This window comes from Helianthus annuus, chromosome 11, assembly GCF_002127325.2.
Source record: "Helianthus annuus cultivar XRQ/B chromosome 11, HanXRQr2.0-SUNRISE, whole genome shotgun sequence".
NCBI classification, from domain to species: domain Eukaryota; kingdom Viridiplantae; phylum Streptophyta; class Magnoliopsida; order Asterales; family Asteraceae; genus Helianthus; species Helianthus annuus.
This window is the reverse complement of record NC_035443.2, coordinates 4230352-4250273: the sequence shown is the minus strand read 5'-3', so window position 1 is coordinate 4250273 and position 19922 is coordinate 4230352.

Genomic DNA, 19922 nt, shown 5'->3' with positions numbered 1-19922 from the left:
GTTTTTGAAATTTTTCGATGTTTTTGGGTTTTCAGATTTTTGGATTTACTCCCCCTAAAATCAATAAACTAAGATAAATTTAAAACACAAAGTTATTTACAAAAATGATTTTCCGATGTTGGTTTTACTCTTGCTTGACCTTAATGCCGTTTACCAATAATAAAAAGTCAAATCTTGATTTGTCAAATGCTTTGGTAAAAAGGTCGGCACGTTGGTCATCGGTGTGGACCATGACAACATTGACGAGTTTCATAAAGAGACAAGCATAAGAGAGATTAGAAGTTCAAAACCGTATCCTGCAACTGCTTCGTGCATTGCAAGGAATCTGAGTGCTCTCCCAAACTTGATATCCACCCGGTGTGGACTTCAAGGTCGAATCTGCAGCTACTGAGAAATCTCTTGACAGCAACAAGATCATAAACCTCCGGGTCCGGCTAGTCTTCCATATTGCACCAGCGAAGGTCTTTGACTTTCTCTTTCTGAAATGGTGTGCGGATGTACAATCCATGCCAGGGCTTCTGCACACATTTCATTGTATTCTTTCCTGAAGACCCGATCAAAAACTAATAACAACCAACTTTTGGCACGTTCTTCATTTTGTCGAATTTTGCAACTTCATTCAACCACATTCTTTCACCAACATATCCTTCTTCTTTTCTTTTTCTTTCCTCTCTCTCCATCAATGGCAACAACATTCTCCTAGATATATCAATATTTTGGATCCTTATGTCGCCAAACTTGTGCATGGACGCTCTACTATCAACAATCCTAAGACTATCAATAGTTCCTCCTGGAACATCCTGCACACTCATTCAGAGATTAGTTGGAGAGGGGGACCCAAGCCTTTGTGGACTTGGGTCGTCCTTGATCATCAAGGAAAGTGATCTCAATCACTTGATGACTAGGAAAAAGAATTTGTGGTGCTCCCCCTGATTGAATTACCTGTTTTTGTTTCCAAGCTTGTTGTCCTTTACCAGTATTTGTATTAATTGTTTTTGCATTTACTGCTTTTACATTTGTAGATTTTGCTTGTACAGGTTTTTCTTCTTTGACCTCAGATTTTAAGGCCTTCTCAATTACCTTTTGATTCTTTTGTTTAAACTTCTTTTCCCTTTCTTTCAAGACACGTGGGTCTTGTTTCGGGGAAACAGGTCGTTTTTGGTAATTGTTTTCTTGGGGAGCACTCATTTTTGCCTTCAACTTTTGCAGATATGGGCAGTATTTTACAATGTGCCCAATTGTGCCACATTCAAAGCACATTCTCCGCTCTACAAATCTCGGAGAAACATGTTGATGACCAGACGAAGAACCAGACAATGAACTTTGTGATCTAGATGTGCTTGGACCTAAGTCACATCCATTAGTGTGTTGGGTATAGTTGTTCTGATCATTTCGTTTTAAAATTCTAACTTGTTTTACAAAATCAATGTTAGATTTATTTTGAAATGTTTCAAGTTTGTCCGTACCCTTTGATCCAACAAAGTTCACTTTCTGATCTCTTTTCTTAGCTGGAGCTCTTTTGTTTTGCACCCTTTGAACCTTAGGTTGCTCAACCTTAGATTGTTGAATTTTAGGTTGTGTAGCCTTAGGTTGAGTAGCCTTAGACTGCTCAACTTTGGGTTGTTGAACCTTTGGTTGTTCAGTCTTAGGCTGCTGAATTTTTGGTGCTTGAGCATTCTTGTTTTGAGCCTTCTTTCCCTGTACCTGGCCCTTACCCTTTCCCGAATTGACTTGTTGTTTTCGCTCAACTGGTAGTTTTTGGTTTCCGTATTGTTTTCTGATCTGTTCACACGGAATTGGATCACATTGGGTGACGGTTACTTTGCTACCTTTGTTTCCCAAAAACTTATCAGTACGTACTTCAAAAATTTGCTCAATTAAATCTTGATTTACATTTTTAATTGAAAAATCTTTGTCAGAGTAGATTCTGCTATCTCCTTTGAGCGTATACAACAAGTTATTCCCTTCAGGGCTAGCTACAAGGGGTTCCATTGCCTTTGACATTTCAGTCTTACTCGGTTTCACTGGTGGATCACACAGAATGTGATTCTCGATAGGAATATCTGTTTTAACCGAGTTAGACTGTTGTTTCACAATTTCTTCAGATTCATCGTCCGAAGAATCAACATCCTCAATAATGGGAGGACTCTGTTCCTTAACACACGATGGATCTGACACATTCTCAGATTCTGATTGCCCCGAGGATGATGTACCAGTTGTGAACCCGAGGCCTGCTGCAAAGTCATCTGGACTGAGTGGCACAGTAGGTTCAAAACGGGGCATATCCTCGTCATTAGGCAATTTGGAATAATTGTGATTCATTGGGGGAGGACATGATTTGTATCCAATACATTTTGTATCCCCCTTTTTCCTTTGAACATCAATGATGTGATCCAATACATAGCGGGAATTGGAATAGCTTTCCAATTTCTGCTTGATTGTCTCACATTCACATCGAGCTGTTGCTAACTCTACCATTTGTTTTTCAATTGTGTCAATAAGATTATTGTTAGCATGTTGTTTCCGCAAAACAGCCTTTTGTAATTCAGAAACATCATGTTTTAATGACGCAATTGTTTCTTTAAACTCCTTTTCATTTCTGGTTAAAAACAAGTTAGCTTCGGTTGCTTTAGAAAGATCCACAATCAATTCTTGATTGTGTTTGTGTGTGATTTCAAACAAACTCTCCTTTTCTGCATATTCTAAACACTTTGCACATTCAACAGAAGCAGAAGTAGAGTCAGAGTTAGTATCACATACCTGAGAAGTTTGACCTTCTGCGTGAGCCATAAAGGCTGTATGGAAAGAAAAAGATCCATCTTCAGAGAAAAACTTAGCAAGTTTCTCGGAAGTTCCAGCAGATTTCTGGCAGAGAATAGATCTCCTCTTGCATAATGCTTCAGCTTCAACCAAAAGCTCCTCAACTTCCAAATCCAAAGCATCACTTGACAAATCACCAGCTTCACCAGCATCACGTGATTCCCCATTCATGCTTCCACTGTAACCCGAGCTATCTTCATCTTCCGAAGATTCACCAGCAGACACGGGTTCAACTACCTTCTCAACCACTTTAGCATAACATGCTGTCCCACCATTTCCTCCTTCTCCGAGCTGAAGACTCCAGTTACATATCTCATCAGCTTGGACCACTAACCCTCTGTGGGAATTAGTGTTTTTGGATCCAGATGTATTTCCTCCCACAGGAACTATTTGTCTGTCAGAATTGTTGTTCTGTTGTTGTTGAGGCTGTCTTTGATTCCTGAAAGGATTCTGATTGCCTTGCTTAGATGGATTCTGACATTCCCGCTTGAAATGACCCTTTTTACCACAGTTGAAGCAGGTGACAGCATTTTTATCAAAACCATACTTGGTGTTGTTGTTGCTTTCCAAGTTGGTTCTCCCCGTCCTTTCCATGAACTCTTTTGCTCTTCGAATAGCACTAGCAAGAGCCCATTTGATATCCATCATCTCAAATTCTTCTTTATCAACTTGCTGATAATCTTCATTGGTTAGATTGATATTTCCAATCTGACCTGCAACCAACCCACAGTAAGCACTAACCAAGGTGTTCAACATCTCCATATGCTCCTTGGCTATCTCGACACTGACTTTTGAAAAGTTGGAAGTGTCCAATCTGACAGTGTTCGGATTAGAAGTAGCTTGAAAGCTTGAAGAACTTCCATAAAACCCTTGCTGTTGCGGTTGCACATACTGTTGTTGAGAAGAAGAATCTGATCTTGAATACATCTTCGTGTATGCTGAAGGATCAAACTGATTAGTTGTGGAAGGTCCGGTGTTTGAGATGAAGGCTGTTTGAAGCTTCGCGTGTTGAGAGGCTGGTTTTTCTCCACTGATACCTCCTGCAATCCCAAAGTACATTTCTGGATTTTGTGGAGTTAGTGTTCTTTTTGCCTTAAGCTTTTCTTCCACATCCTTGTTCTCCAATTTCTGAATTAGCTCATAAACGGTGATTGTGTCCAAAACACCATTTTCCTTGAGAATTTCAAGATAACCGCTCCATTTTGCTGGTAAGCTATCAGCAAATCTCTTCACCATTTCTTGTGGAGTGGCAGTGACTTTAAAGGCGAACATCTCGCTCAACAAGTGATGAAACCTTGTAGATAACTCTGCCAAAGTCTCATTCTCCAAACACGTTAATCCTTCAAACTCTTTCTTCAGTAATTCTTGCTTGATCTTTCTAGATTGAGCATTTCCTTCACATCGTAGCGTGAGCATATCCCACAAGCTTTTAGTGGTTGTGCAGTAAACAAACTGGTGGTAAATATCTCTGTGAAGAGCTTGTGTAAGAATCATGAATGCTTTCTTTTCTAACTCATATTTCTTCTTATCATCATTAGACATAGTGCTGTAAGTTTCCGGATTAGATCCTGCAACTTCCAACTCATTTTCAAATGGAGTAAAGAAACACATCCATAGATCTTGACCTTGCCCCTGAACATAAGTTCTCAGCCTTTCTTTCCACCATCCCCAATCATTTATGTGATTTAGCTTTGGCGGTTTTGTGCTTGTACCAGTTTCAATGTCGTTCTGCATCATTGCTTGAATGCTGCTGCTTTGATTTGTGACCAATGCCCATTGATTTGCAGTTATCATTGCAGCTTGAGGTGGGGCAATAGCTCGCATCCACGCAGCTTTGTCGAAATCTGATGTAGATTGCGTAGCTGATGATTGTGGAGTCAACGTTGTTGTAGTCCACGCAGATGGATCCCACCGACCGTTTGTTCCCATTTTATAAAAATTAATATACTAAGTGAAAATTGATTTAGAAATATTGATTTTCACAAACTATGTTAAAAATTGAAGTATAACAAACAGCCGAAGGATCAAGGATCGAAAGACCTGAAAGTCACAAACTGTTAATCTTAAACAAATAAGGCTCGAAAGATACTCGAAAGATGACACTTGTTCGAAGGATCAACAGTGTTCGAAGGATCACTGTTGAGTTTCGAACAATAACTTCGAAAGATTCTCCTACACGAAGGATCCTTATCTTTCGAAGGGAAACAGTAACTCGAACGATGTATCTTTCGAAAAGATTCCTTGGCTCGAAAGATTACTCACTGACTTCGAAAGATGTTCGAAGGATGGGTATCTGTCGAACCTCCTTGATCGAAAGATGAATATCTGTCGAAACTCCTTGATCGAAAGATGATCTTTCGACTTCGAAGGATATCTTTCGAACAGATCTGACACACTGACAAAAAGGAGACAGGTTGGTGACAGGTTGATGTGGTTGGTGAACCAACTTTCGGCAGAAGGGATGTTCTGCAACCAACTTTTCACCAACTTCAGATTTAACTTTGAAAAATTGCCCAAAAAGGAAGCCTCTTATCCACAACCAAGCACCGGAGTTTAGCCGGAATATTGGCCGGAAAAATAGCAAACCTTTTAAAACAAAGTTTTAAGTTACCCAACCCGACCTTGAACACTCCCAGTTGGTTTAGAACACGTTTTTATGCTAAGAAGTCCAAGAAAAACACTAAAAACGGGATCTAAACCAAGTGTCCAAACACACCAAGAACTTGAACAAACCCGGTTTTAAACAAGGTAAAGAGCCAAGGCTCTGATACCACTTGTAGGTCCCTCTCGGAGGATGAGGTTCAACCTTAACCTTGTTATACTAACACACTAGCAAGTGCGGAATCCAAGCTAGTGAGCAAACCGGGATGAAACAAGCACAAACACAAACACACAAGGTTCACCGATTAACACAACTTGTATTAATACGAATGAAGGGTTCGGTTACAAGCTCAATGTTTACAAATCTGTATTGCAAACTCTCAAAGTGTGTGTGTTCACAGAATGCTCTCCTTCTCTCTTGTGTCAACTCTGCTCCAATGAACACACACTGCATGGGTATATATATACCCAGCAATGGTTACCTGTCCGAAGGATCCGATAGATGATCGAAGGATCATCTATCGATGTCAAAGCCATCGAAGGATCCACAAATACCTCGAAGGATGGTGTATCCTTCGAGGTCCATCAGAATCCATCGAAGCATATCTTTCGTGGTCATCGAAGGATCTACATTATCCTTCGATGAACTATCCTTCGACAGAGATGTATGACAACCATTTTCTAACTGTTCGGCCAAGTCAAACCAGGAGGACGGTTGACTTGGTCAACTTACAGACTAACAAAGACATCGTTTTACATCATGACCGAAAACAGACAAAGTACAGACATAAGTGCACCAACAGATAATTTCTTGACATAACCTTGTATGATACTTGTAGGGTCACATAATCACCATTGTAGGTGATTAGAGAACTTTAAGAAGCTTGTTTAATGCTGAAATTATAACTCTTGTTTTGCATAATCTGAAAATTAGGAAATAAGTTCTGAAAAGATGATGTCAAGATGCATGCAAAAATTACTATTATAGTGAAATTAGATGTTGAATCGCAAGTCACGAACTTGTTTTTGAATGTAGAAAAATCCGACCCACTAGGTGTTTGTTGAAATGCCTAAGTGAGGATTAAATGTGAAATTTTGGATAAAAACGCAGATTTGATAATGGTCCATAATTGATGTGAAAATGGTCATGAAAATGATTCTAAACATGTTAAAAACTGAATTTTCTAGGCAAAGAGTCCGGTTCCTCTAGCGGGCAAGCCGGAGGGGATTCACGAGGAAAAGGCGCGCTTTAAAGGTATGAAATTTATCGTTTCATTACATTATACATATCGTTAGCTTTATGCGTTTGTTAAAAAGGAATGAAAGCATGATGACCGAGAATTTCCATTATGTCATGAATTTGGCTATTGCCCTAAACAAGTTATAAACATGGAGTTGAGCGTCCGTAAGGTGCTTATTCTCCGCACCCAAACGGGTCAAACAAGTTTTGGTAGTAAACACGAAGCATGACTCTATTAGATTATGCGAATATTACATGAGGTGTAGGCCATGCAGTGAATACCATAGTCAAATTTAAAAGCCTTGTTCTTATTATAGGAGTTAAGGTTTGGATTGGATGCATGATAATATTACAAACAATTAGCTAGAAGTCTTGTAATTTAGCGTGTAAGTTAGTTCCGTAAACAAGCTCGATTAAGATATAGTTGAGTATTGTTATAAACAAAATACAAGTATGAAGTATTAGCCCAGTCGCTTAACGAAGTATGCGAAATTATGCTGTTTCGACTCATAATGAATCAGCAAGAAAACTGCATTTTAAACAAGGGAGTTTTGTGCAGAGTCCACCGTAAATTACGGTAGTACCGTAATTTACGGTGGCCTGCAATTCTGTTACGGTGGATTCCTACTGAGTTACGGTAGGCTCCAAATGTCCAGAAGCCACCGTAATTTACGGTGACACCGTAAATTACGGTGGAGCCCTGTTTGATAAAATTTGTTTTGATCATTTTCTCGAACAAGTGTCGGACCTGATTCGAACACGTAAATTTCCAAGAATGATAGTGCTAATGCTTGTTTAAAATGTTAGTTCTCAGGTACCCAAGTAAAGGATGAAGATCAAGCAAGCGAGACGAACCGAACACACATTTTAAGAACGCTTCCGCATCCGAACTTTTGTTTTAAAAACTATGTAAACTAATGGTAGTTACCTTCTTGAATGTGGTTTTGTAACAACAATATATGTATGATGTGTCACGATATGGTTAAAATGTTAAAAGTTTTTGTTAAGTCGTCATTTTGGCGTTAAATGTGAGGTTTTATGTTGTTAAATCTGGTAATATAAACTGGGTCTTACATCTAGACATCATATTAATTCAACATTCATTCATGCGTGGCATATCTAGGCTCAATTTCAGTTTTTCACAATTAACCTAGAATTCATGATGGATCAAAGTACCAAGATTTTACATACCTTTTGATCCTTACGACGAGGTGATTACTAATTTGTGTTTAGAATTCGATTTGGGACGGATTTGAGGCTTCAATTTTGCAAATTTTAGTGTGAAGCTAGGGTTTGGAGATTACCCTGGTCGCCCCCCTTCCTCTTGTTCGACCAGACACGCCCAAAATGGTGTGTTTGGTGAGTTTTGTTACAAATCAGCATTTAACTTTCATTCTTTGGCAAGTTTAGTCCCTCACTTATCATCTAGCTTTAAGTACTAGTGTTTTTAACCTAGTGTTAGTTATTTCTAGGCTTGTAACTTTAACTAGGTTAAAATTTCTAGATGGTTAATTCTTGTTTATGAAATCCTTAAATTTCTAATATAAAGATTTATATTTTCGGGGTGTTACACAAACTAATAACATCAAAGAATTAACTTTGTTGAGCAAAAGTTACCCAACCCACCGGACCTTGCGACCATCAACAGAATGGCTCTCTTGTACAACATCAACAGATGCATTAGATAACGGCCTGTCCACAAATGCTGCAGCATGTCTCTGGTTGAAGCCTCCCAAATTCAACACCTGCATTCCTGGTTTCATGACCCAAAAAAGAACATAATTATAACAAAGGAACATGAAACCTGAATAAAGAAAATTGAAAACGCTTGGACACTTGTAGTTCCAAACAAGTGATGTCTCCCTAAGCTCGAAATGTGATCGAACACGTGATGTTCGTCCAGTGAAGTACTCAAAGACATGATGTCATAAAGATTACAGCGTTAACATGAATCAGGTAACTAACTTAATATTTACGATTACAGAAACAATATTATTATAGAACTATAATCAAAATGTTTGAATAGAAATACAACCTTTACATTATCAACCCATTCCATATTAGAAACACTTTCCACTCGCTTTAACATCTTTCCCTCAACTGCCGTCAAAAGTTGCCAAATAGTATATAAAAATCCTAACAACGACAATGATCATGTTTGAAATGTTTTTTATCCTATACTATAACTATCAAGTGTTCGTAGAATCTATTTTACAAAAGGAAAAAGGGATAAGATGTATATATACCCCTTGCCATGGTTGTTTCCCATTTTCTCCTTTACCCTACAAATAGAACAACTTCAGATTAGTTCATACTAAACTAAGAATCACCCATGTTCACAAAGGCAAATCTAGAAATTGTTCTTTTTACCACCGTTCGCTCGATAACTTAGTATAGTTGGTGACGTGTCGATGGAGACAAACCGGGTTACGGCTGGTTGGTGACAACTTGTAACAACTGTCAATAAAACCGGTAATTAGGTTAATAATTATCCAATAAGAAAACCTTAATTAAGACACCCAAGTAATTTGGCATAAACCCTGAAATTTCCGGAATAATCGGAATCAGGATCAGAGCCCCTAAAACTCAAGGGGGGCAAACCCTAGTTGATAATTATCCTAATTAATTCGTTGCACAATTCTGATTTGTTAAAATCGATGATTCATCTAGGCTACAACCGAACTCAGCTAGGCTAGGAAGTAGGCTGCACCCTTTACGGACCGTAAAGGATTAGCCTTACGGACCGTAAGAATACCGGTCAGCCTTACGGACCGTAAGGGGTTCGGCATACGGTCCGTAAGCATGTCGAAATTTTTGCTATAAATAGCCGACCTTGGCATGCAAACTGTGATGTTAAAACGATTCACAAATTCTCTGTGGACGTTCGTTTATTTCGAAATCAGTTCATAACACACACACACGATCACGAGGTGCTGCCACAATCAGGGTAATAACTCGATCGCTATTACGATTCAACGTCCGATCGGTTATAACTATCCAACGATAGTCCGGGTGCTGCTCAATTGAGCTTTTACTTTGATTATTCGTCGTGATTTCGACTTGAATATTAGAGTACTGTTCGAATTCAGACTATGCTCTGTTATTCGTTGTGAATCCGATTGAATTATCGAGTATTGCACTGATTAATCGTTGTGAGGGTTTAATCTCGTGAATTGACGTAACTGCTGTATTAGTTACTAACCTGCCTGTGTGTGCATTATGTTAAACTAGGTGTTATCAAGGCTAATCAGTAGGCTTATCTATTTGCTCGTTAATCTGCAATGTGAGTCATTCTTCTTTTTAAACTGTTTCTCACAGTTTGTGAGTAAGTATTACAAAACTCCAAATTATTTTCAAAGTTATAATTACAGGGATTAAGTCTTTGTAATCACCAAATTACAGCTGGTATGTGGGGTATTGTGCACATTACTATTTTTATCACTCTAGGTGAGTGAGCCTGATACTCGTCACTATTGGGGCGACGGGACCCAATAGTGGTATGACCACAGTCACAGATCCGGTCGAGTGACAAATACCCATTCTTGATAATTGGTTGATAGAAACATTGTAATCGCTCTTAATACTGTAAATTTATAACTAACGGGTCGTTTTAGAAAATGGAATGATTCACTCAGTATTTCCCCGCTGACAAAACCTTTTTCAAACATGTTTCAGGTGATCTGTGTGATCCAGGAAAAGTGCAGTAAAAGCACTATCAAGCTCAGAGAAGTGGGTCAGTGTGAATAAATCAATAAAACATGTTTTGGAAAATAAAGATTTCTGTGTGAAATCAACTTATTGTAAATTATGGGATTCATCCCTTAAACTTTGTTTAATATATTAAACGAGCATTTTACGGTGAAAAGATCCTATAATAAAAGACTTCCGCTGTCGCATAAAACAGATACCACGGGAATTCTGTCCCGCGGCTCCTGGAACGGGTCAAACCGGGTCGGGGGCCGTGACAGAATTAAGGTGGTATCAGAGCTAATAATTAATAACTATTGAGCCACTGATCGAGCCGCTGATTAAGCCTAATACTAGATTAAGTATTTTACAAAAATACTTAATTCTACTAGTTGTTATTCTGTGATTATATGTTTTACTAACTGATTATTTGTTAGTTACAGTATGGGTAAACAAAAGCTGTCTGCCATCTATCACAAACTAGATGTTGCATCTTCTTCTAAAAACCCAGTAAACTTAGAAGAAGGAATCTTTGTCCGCAAGGCAAACTATGAAAATCCTCTTTCCCCAGAGAAAAGGGATTCGATACTTAAAAAGAGTCAGGAGAAAAAGAAACCCCGAACCAAGAGAGTTAGGTTTAACCCAGAAGTCCAAGAATTGGGTAATAGTGCACCTTGGGAAGATAAAATAGACGGGAAATGGGCAAATCTCTATATGCTAGCTACTATAGCAGAAAATGCAAATCTCTAAATATCTGATAAGTTGGGGCTAGTAAGAAAAATCACTATCCAGTAAATAAATAAAATTCTAGTATGTTTATTTCTGTTGTCCTTTGTATGAATTAAAATGCAATAAAACTTCAGTGTTTGTTTGTTAAACTTTGTTCCAAAGTTTTAACATTGCATTTTTGTATTTTGCATATATACTATGCAGCATGAGTGAGATATCGGAAGCATTTCAGAATCTCAACTTATATCCAGTGCCTATCGAAGTCTCTTACGACTTTACTGGTTACATTGCTGACATAGAAGAACCTGTGGAATTCCAAGCTCCACCGCTGGAAAAAGCCAAACCTAAAAAGAAGAGAAGATACGTAGGATGGAGAAAAGTACGCCGTAGGAAACCAGCCACTAGGAGACTCCCTAAAATAGAAAATCCTGTGATCATGAGCAAGGGAAAGGAAATAGAAACTGGAGAAAGTCCGAAACCACCAGAAAAGGAAATAGGAATAAATCTTAAGCAAAAAGGAATAGAAATTGGCGAAAGTTCTAAACAACCAGAAGAAATTACGTTCCAAGACGAAATAGACCGTCTATTAGGAAACTGTGAAGTCATAAGTCCAATCCACACAAATTTGTATCCTTACCCGGCTACAGTCCAATTTCCCTTAAACATAGCACTAGCTATTCCTGAACCTTTAATCCACACCCGACCCCTAGGCGAACTGGAGGAATGGTGGACAAACGACTGGCAATTCCAAAACATAGTCAATAGTCCTTATAGTTTCCTTCCACAATTTGACCCAGAACCAATCCCGAATCCTCCCATGAGTAATGAAAACCTGGCTGAACTCCGTCAGTTCGGTGAAGAACTAATAGGTACGGGTAATAGGATCAGGGAATGGGGGAGCATCTAACTTGGAAGTACGACGAGAGGGAACATCGTTATTAGGACTGTCAGTCAAAACCAACGAAAAAGTCAGGGACCCGTATTGTATATTAGTGTAAATAGTAACTTAAAACTTTGTAAAATGGGCAATAAAACTCTGTAAGATACGGTGTGTACGGATGCATATACAATATACCATAACAAAGTGAAAGTCGAGAAATCGACAATTTTGGTTATACTTGTATGTTGCAATAATCTATGTGTTCATCTGTGCGAATTTTGTTATTAATAAGTTAGACACTAATAATTCCTACCAATTAGCAGATGGAAAACGCTAACAATGAACCAATTAATGAAGTAAATCAATCTGAGCAAGAACAGGAAGATCAATATATAACTCGACAGGATATCGAGCACTTTATCGCCCAAGGGATAGCCCATGCTATTCCAGCAATTGTGGCTGCTGTTCATAAACCTGCCGAACCACAACAATTAAATCCTAGTAAACGTACTCTGGAAGACAACGGCAGTAACATCATAAATGGAGGCGGCAATCATAACAATCATGATCCGCAACAAGTCCCACTTCTAAAAAGAATAAAAGCTGCAACGTCTGGTTGCACTTACAAAGAATTTCTTGCTTGCAAACCTGCTGAATTTGCTGGTAACGAAGGGGCAACTGCAACACTGCGTTGGTTAGAGAAAACCGAAGCAGTGATCGCAATAAGCAAATGTGCTGAAGAGGATCAAGTGATGTATGCATCAAATCTGTTCAAAGAAGGAGCGCTAGAATGGTGGAATACGATCCTCCAGGCAAAAGGAAGAAGGATAGCCTATGCCATGAGTTGGGAAGAATTTAAGAGTCTTGTAGAAAGAAAATTCTGTCCCGAATATGAAAAAGACCAAATGGCAACCAAATTCCTAAGTCACCGTATGACAGGGGTAGATTGCCGGGGCTATACTTTGACATTCTTTGAATACGCAAGGCTGGTACCAACACTGGCTTCGCCAGAACCGGTACTTATTTCTCGTTACATCTGGGGGTTAATTAGTGAAATCCGAAACATCATTAAAGCTGCGAGACCTCGTACTATTGACGATGCGGTAGAATTAGCTAATACCCTAACGGATGAGTTGGTACGCACAAGAGAGGAAGATCGCAAAAAGGAATTAGCTCAAAAGATTACCCAAGGATTTCGTATGGGTAATACCAAGAAAAGAGGAACGGGGCAATCCTCATCATCTCCGTTCTGCAAAACATGCAAAAAGAAGCATTATGGACAATGCAACTTGGTTTGCAATTTTTGCAAGACAAAAGGACACCGAGAAGAAGACTGCAGGAAGAAAACAAGAATTTGTTATAATTGCAGAGAAAGGGGACATTTTCAATTTGAATGTCCTAAATTAGCTAAACCTGTAGCCAACCAAGCCAAACCAGCTGAAGGAACAATTAAGAGAAATGCGCGAGCATTCCAGCTAACCACTCAAGAGGCCGAACTCATTCCAGATGTGATAGCTGGTACGTTCCTAGTACATAATGTGTTTGCAAAAGTATTATTTGACTCCGGTGCAAACCAAAGTTTTATAAATACTTCATTTTGCCAAGATCTTAAGTTGCCCTTAACCACTCTTAGGCAAATCTTCACAGTAGAAACCGCAGAAGGAAATTCTGTGAAAATAGATAAGGTCTGGCAAGAAGGAAAAATAGAATTATTAGGCCATAAGTTTTCTACAAACCTGTTACCAATGAATTTAGCCGGATTCGATGTAGTGTTAGGAATGGATTGGTTAATAGCCAACCATGCACGAATCCTATGTGATAAAAATGCTGTAGAAATTCAAACACCTTCTGGAGAAGTAATTTTAGTTACCGGAGAGAAACCCCGAAAGCCACTGAAATTCATTTCCATAATGAAATTGGCTAGTTATTCGAGAAAGCAGGAAATGGTGTACATGATTTCAATAATCATTAACACTAAAGATAAGGAACTTCAGGACATCCCGGTAGTATCAGAATATCCAGACATTTTTCCAAGAAGAATTACCTGGATTACCACCTGATAGAGAAGTAGAGTTTAGAATCCATTTAATTCCAGGTACTGCACCAAAAGCTAAAGCACCCTATAGATTAGCACCTACCGAAATGTTAGAATTGAAAAAGCAATTAGAAGAATTATTAAGCAAAGGATTCATACAACCTAGTTCATCCCCTTGGGGTGCTCCAGTGTTGTTTGTGAAAAAGAAAGATGGATCAATGAGAATGTGTATTGATTATAGGGAATTGAATAAGGTTACGATTAAGAATCGATACCCATTACCTAGGATTGATGATCTTTTTGATCAACTACAAGGAGCTAGGTACTTCTCAAAAATAGATTTAAGATCCGGATACCATCAGTTAAAAGTGCAAGAAGAAGACATACCTAAAACTGCTTTCAGAACTAGGTATGGTCATTATGAGTTTACAGTCATGCCCTTTGGATTAACGAATGCCCCAGCAGCGTTCATGGACATGATGAATCGAATCTGTAAACCATATTTGGATAAATTTGTAATCGTTTTCATCGACGATATACTTATTTACTCCAAAAGCTAAAAAGAACATTGTGAGCATTTACACGTTCTCTTAACTTTGTTAAGAAAAGAAAGGCTTTATGCCAAATTTTCGAAATGTGAATTTTGGCTGCAAGAAGTACAATTCTTAGGACATGTGGTAAATCACGAAGGTATCCATGTAGATCCTGCTAAGATAGAAGCAATTACTAAATGGAAAGTTCCACAAACAGCAATGGAGATACGAAGTTTTCTAGGCTTAGCTGGATACTATAGACGATTTATCAAAGATTTTTCTAAGATAGCCGTACCTTTAACCAAGTTAACCTGTAAAGTTGCTAAGTTTAAATGTGGACCTAGACAAGAAGAAGCTTTTAAGATCTTAAAGCATAAGTTGACAAATGCACCAATCTTAGCTTTACCCAAAGGAACAGAAGACTTTGAAGTATATTGTGATGCTTCAAAATTTGGCTATGGATGTGTGTTAATGCAACGCAAGAAGGTAATTGCGTATGCTTCTAGACAATTGAAAAAGCACGAAGAGAATTATACGACTCATGATCTAGAATTAGGAGCTATAATTTTTGCCCTTAAAATCTGGAGACATTATCTGTACGGAAGTAAGTTTAGTGTCTATACAGATCATAAAAGTTTAAGATATATATTTGGGCAAAAAGAACTAAACATGAGGCAAAGAAGATGGATGGAGATGCTAAGCGATTACGACTGTGATATCCAATATCACGAAGGAAAAGCAAATGTAGTTGCCGATGCCTTAAGTCGTAAGTACCATGAGAAGCAGAAACGGGTCCGTGCTCTGAGGTTAAATCTACAAATAGATTTAACGACACAAATCAAAGAAGTTCAGAAAACAGCAATCAAAGATGATGCTGAAGGAATGAAAGGTTACCTTAAAGAATTAGAACAAGGAAATGATGGATTTGGAGATTCCATAAGAAACGAATCTGGGTACCTAAGCAAGGAGAGTTAAGAGATAAGATCTTAGAAGAAGCTCATAAATCTAGGTATACCATGCACCCAGGAAACAATAAGATGTACCAAGATTTAAGAAATAGTTTCTGGTGGATAGGAATGAAAAAGGATATAGCCAAATACGTATCCAAGTGCTTAACTTGTTCACAAGTTAAGGCTGAACACCAGAAACCTTCAGGATTACTTCAACAACTGGAAATGCCGGTATGGAAATGGGAACTCCTAACAATGGATTTTGTTACTAAGTTACCCAAAACCAAAAGAGGTAATGATGCAATTTGGGTAATTGTAGACCGATTAACCAAATCAGCTCATTTCTTACCAATGAAAGAAACCTTTAGCATGGAAAGGTTAGCGCAACTGTACGTGGACGAAGTAGTATCCCTACATGGAGTCCCACTCTCCATTGTATCGGATAGAGATAGTCGATTTACTTCTCATTTCTGGAAAAGTTTTCAGAAAGCAATGGGAACTCGGCTAAATCTAAGTACTGCATATCATCCACAAACAGACGGACAGAGTGAAAGGACAATCCAAACGTTAGAAGACATGCTCCGAGCATGTGTAATTGACTTTGGTGGTAATTGGGATAGCCATTTGCCATTAATAGAATTCTCCTACAACAATAGTTATCATTCAAGCATCGAAGCTGCACCATTCGAAGCACTGTATGGACGCAAATGCAGAACTCCAGTATGCTGGGCAGAAATCGGAGAAAGTCAATTATCAGGTCCTGAAATTGTACAAGAAACTACTGACAAAATAACCCAGATCAAGGAAAGACTGAAAACAGCTCGAGATCGTCAGAAGAGCTATGCCGATAATCGTCGCAAACCTTTAGAATTTCAAGTCGGAGATAAAGTACTTTTAAAAGTTTCTCCTTGGAAAGGTATAGTACGATTCGGAAAGAAAGGAAAGCTAAGTCCGAGATACGTTGGACCATTCCCTGTGATTCAACGAATAGGACCAGTAGCTTATCGTTTACAACTACCAAAAGAATTGGCTGGAGTACATGATGTATTTCATATATCCAATCTCAAGAAATGCTTATCAGATGAATCCCTGGTAGTACCTCTTCAAGATATAGAGGTAAACGAAAAGTTGAAATTCGTAGAGAAACCATTAGCGATCGAAGATCGAAAAGTCAAATTCCTCAAGCATAAAAGATTGGTATTGGTCAAAGTCAAGTGGAATTCAAAGAGAGGGCCAGAATACACTTGGGAGCTGGAATCAGAAATGAAGCGAAAATATCCACATCTCTTCCAGTAAATCTCGAGGACGAGATTTTTCTTAAGGTGGGGAGGATGTAACAACTGTCAATAAAACCGGTAATTAGGTTAATAATTATCCAATAAGAAAACCTTAATTAAGACACCCAAGTAATTTGGCATAAACCCTGAAATTTCCGGAATAATCGGAATCAGGATCAGAGCCCCTAAAACTCAAGGGGGGCAAACCCTAGTTGATAATTATCCTAATTAATTCGTTGCACAATTCTGATTTGTTAAAATCGATGATTCATCTAGGCTACAACCGAACTCAGCTAGGCTAGGAAGTAGGCTGCACCCTTTACGGACCGTAAAGGATTAGCCTTACGGACCGTAAGAATACCGGTCAGCCTTACGGACCGTAAGGGGTTCGGCATACGGTCCGTAAGCATGTCGAAATTTTTGCTATAAATAGCCGACCTTGGCATGCAAACTGTGATGTTAAAACGATTCACAAATTCTCTGTGGACGTTCGGTTATTTCGAAATCAGTTCATAACACACACACACGATCACGAGGTGCTGCAACAATCAGGGTAATAACTCGATCGCTATTACGATTCAACGTCCGATCGGTTATAACTATCCAACGATAGTCCGGGTGCTGCTCAATTGAGCTTTTACTTTGATTATTCGTCGTGATTTCGACTTGAATATTAGAGTACTGTTCGAATTCGGACTATGCTCTGTTATTCGTTGTGAATCCGATTGAATTATCGAGTATTGCACTGATTAATCGTTGTGAGGGTTTAATCTCGTGAATTGACGTAACTGCTGTATTAGTTACTAACCTGCCTGTGTGTGCATTGTGTTAAACTAGGTGTTATCAAGGCTAATCAGTAGGCTTATCTATTTGCTCGTTAATCTGCAATGTGAGTCATTCTTCTTTTTAAACTGTTTCTCACAGTTTGTGAGTAAGTATTACAAAACTCCAAATTATTTTCAAAGTTATAATTACAGGGATTAAGTCTTTGTAATCACCAAATTACAGCTGGTATGTGGGGTATTGTGCACATTACTATTTTTATCACTCTAGGTGAGTGAGCCTGATACTCGTCACTATTGGGGCGACGGGACCCAATAGTGGTATGACCACAGTCACAGATCCGGTCGAGTGACAAATACCCATTCTTGATAATTGGTTGATAGAAACATTGCAATCGCTCTTAATACTGTAAATTTATAACTAACGGGTCGTTTTAGAAAATGGAATGATTCACTCAGTATTTCCCCGCTGACAAAACCTTTTTCAAACATGTTTCAGGTGATCTGTGTGATCCAGGAAAAGTGCAGTAAAAGCACTATCAAGCTCAGAGAAGTGGGTCAGTGTGAATAAATCAATAAAACATGTTTTGGAAAATAAAGATTTCTGTGTGAAATCAACTTATTGTAAATTATGGGATTTATCCCTTAAACTTTGTGTAATATATTAAACGAGCATTTTACGGTGAAAAGATCCTATAATAAAAGACTTCCGCTGTCGCATAAAACAGATACCACGGGAATTCTGTCCCGCGGCTCCTAGAACGGGTCAAACCGGGTCGGGGGCCGTGACAGAATTAAGGTGGTATCAGAGCTAATAATTAATAACTATTGAGCCACTGATCGAGCCGCTGATTAAGCCTAATACTAGATTAAGTATTTTACAAAAATACTTAATTCTACTAGTTGTTATTCTGTGATTATATGTTTTACTAACTGATTATTTGTTAGTTACAGTATGGGTAAACAAAAGCTGTCTGCCATCTATCACAAACTAGATGTTGCATCTTCTTCTAAAACCCAGTAAACTTAGAAGAAGGAATCTTTGTCCGCAAGGCAAACTATGAAAATCCTCTTTCCCCAGAGAAAAGGGATTCGATACTTAAAAAGAGTCAGGAGAAAAAGAAACCCCGAACCAAGAGAGTTAGGTTTAACCCAGAAGTCCAAGAATTGGGTAATAGTGCACCTTGGGAAGATAAAATAGACGGGAAATGGGCAAATCTCTATATGCTAGCTACTATAGCAGAAAATGCAAATCTCTAAATATCTGATAAGTTGGGGCTAGTAAGAAAAATCACTATCCAGTAAATAAATAAAATTCTAGTATGTTTATTTCTGTTGTCCTTTGTATGAATTAAAATGCAATAAAACTTCAGTGTTTGTTTGTTAAACTTTGTTCCAAAGTTTTAACATTGCATTTTTGTATTTTGCATATATACTATGCAGCATGAGTGAGATATCGGAAGCATTTCAGAATCTCAACTTATATCCAGTGCCTATCGAAGTCTCTTACGACTTTACTGGTTACATTGCTGACATAGAAGAACCTGTGGAATTCCAAGCTCCACCGCTGGAAAAAGCCAAACCTAAAAAGAAGAGAAGATACGTAGGATGGAGAAAAGTACGCCGTAGGAAACCAGCCACTAGGAGACTCCCTAAAATAGAAAATCCTGTGATCATGAGCAAGGGAAAGGAAATAGAAACTGGAGAAAGTCCGAAACCACCAGAAAAGGAAATAGGAATAAATCTTAAGCAAAAAGGAATAGAAATTGGCGAAAGTTCTAAACAACCAGAAGAAATTACGTTCCAAGACGAAATAGACCGTCTATTAGGAAACTGTGAAGTCATAAGTCCAATCCACACAAATTTGTATCCTTACCCGGCTACAGTCCAATTTCCCTTAAACATAGCACTAGCTATTCCTGAACCTTTAATCCACACCCGACCCCTAGGCGAACTGGAGGAATGGTGGACAAACGACTGGCAATTCCAAAACATAGTCAATAGTCCTTATAGTTTCCTTCCACAATTTGACCCAGAACCAATCCCGAATCCTCCCATGAGTAATGAAAACCTGGCTGAACTCCGTCAGTTCGGTGAAGAACTAATAGGTACGGGTAATAGGATCAGGGAAATGGGGGAGCATCTAACTTGGAAGTACGACGAGAGGGAACATCGTTATTAGGACTGTCAGTCAAAACCAACGAAAAAGTCAGGGACCCGTATTGTATATTAGTGTAAATAGTAACTTAAAACTTTGTAAAATGGGCAATAAAACTCTGTAAGATACGGTGTGTACGGATGCATATACAATATACCATAACAAAGTGAAAGTCGAGAAATCGACAATTTTGGTTATACTTGTATGTTGCAATAATCTATGTGTTCATC